The sequence below is a fragment of the Nestor notabilis genome, unplaced genomic scaffold (assembly GCF_000696875.1).
Source record: "Nestor notabilis isolate BGI_N333 unplaced genomic scaffold, ASM69687v1 scaffold11716, whole genome shotgun sequence".
Classification (NCBI taxonomy): Eukaryota; Metazoa; Chordata; class Aves; order Psittaciformes; family Psittacidae; genus Nestor; species Nestor notabilis.
In genome coordinates this window covers 60,937-62,683 of record NW_009933359.1, presented here as the reverse complement: position 1 = coordinate 62,683, position 1,747 = coordinate 60,937, and positions in this window count along the sequence as shown.

The window sequence follows — 1,747 nt, the reverse complement described above, 5'->3', positions numbered from 1 at the left end:
GCTGGGCAGAAGTGAATACTAAAAAAGATGATGTGTCTACCTCTAACATTATATTATATAGTCATAATTTTGGAATGCTCTCAAAATCAGGTAAAATTCTGTACCCTTTGCATTAAAGATGGTTATAAAAAATACATTTCTATCATGTATAACTGATTCTATTAATTCCTGAAATAATTCAGAGGACTACAAAACTAGAAACTGCTATGTTGGTGTGTTAAGTGACGTGGCCAAAGAGTGTCCTAAAGATCCAGGAGTCTTTAGGAATGAGAGATCAGAAAGACAAGATCTTTAGGATCTTCATTAGTCTTAAAGGACTCTGCTGCAGGAGATCTTATTTGTGTGGTTGACAATGCTGTTCAGATTTTGAGGGTAGAGCAGCATAATTCACTTAGTCTCCAAGCTTTATTGTCAAATGCTGAAATATAGTGCCAAAATTATTCTAAAATTTGTTTTGGATGTGCTGGTATACTATACAAAACAGTTGATCATGAGATCCAGGCTGTTGTGGTTGCTAAGTGAAATGCCAGGGCTGAGTTGACTTGTGCAACCTGAGTAACACACAAGTGTTGAGGTAGTAACTGGTAGTTGTGTAGTCACATGCTGAATCTTTTTTCGCCGTCATCCCTTCTTGCTTAATATTCAGCAAAGGTTCAGAAAGTGTCTTCTCAATCTAACTGAGTGAGGACAGTCCCTGCTGTAACCTTTCGAGGTCCTTTCGAGCCTTAAGGTTTGATCTTCAGGCTGGATGTGTTAGTCCATTGCTAAGGAGCCTTTTCCTCAGCCATTGCAGAAGGTAAAATGAGTGTTGCAAGTCTGATCTAACTATTGAAAGGGAGACTGCAGCATGGAAAATGTTATGTAGATTTTTGTTTTGTACAGAGTTTAGTAAAGATTTTCTAAACCCCAAAATTTTTCTACGCATGATTTATAAAGCAGATAGTGATTTGTAGTTGGCCGAACATCATGTAAACTTTTTTAGAACTAGAAAGGTCTCTGTCTTAAGGTATTGAGATTTAAATTTGAAATATAATTATTTTTATAAAATCATTTAATTCCCCAAAGTAGGATTAACCTTGGAAGTTATAAATTTGCTCGGCTCTTTGCTCCTAACGAATTCATTAGCTTGTAAAATGGGAAAGGTAGATTACTGGTTAACTGGCAGTACTTGGGAGTGTTCCACAGGGCAATGGCAGTGGTGGCTCCTTTTGGAGGCAGTTTGGACCTGCTGTGAGCAGAGCTTCAGAGGTCAGCTGGACTTGGCCAAGTGATCTGTGCCACTTCAGCCAGGTTGGTTTTCCTCCAGACCCATTTGTGTTCAACAGGGCTCAGAAGCTTCAAGTTGCACCCTTCCTAGAGAGAGGCACATCTTGTAGTAGCATCCATGCTGCTTTACTCCTTCTGAGCTAATAAAATTTGCTGGATCTGAGCTCGTTGGATTGCTCCTTCAGCAAGGTTTCTCCTTCAGCTGAACAGAGACCAGAGAGTAACTTTACATATTCCAGGAGTACATGTGTCTTGGTGGTGGACAGTTGTGTATTGTAACTTATAGCCCATCGTGTTGAGCCACTCCTGAACTGAGGAGAACCACAGCAGGGGACTGAGATAGTCAGGTTTTGCTACACTCCCCCTCATAGTAAATATTGCTGTTTGTGTGTTTGAGGTGAGAATTTAGCGATCATGCTATTTTTAACTTTTTTTCTCTATTAGGAATGACTGTATTTGATAGAGCTGCATTAAACTGGAG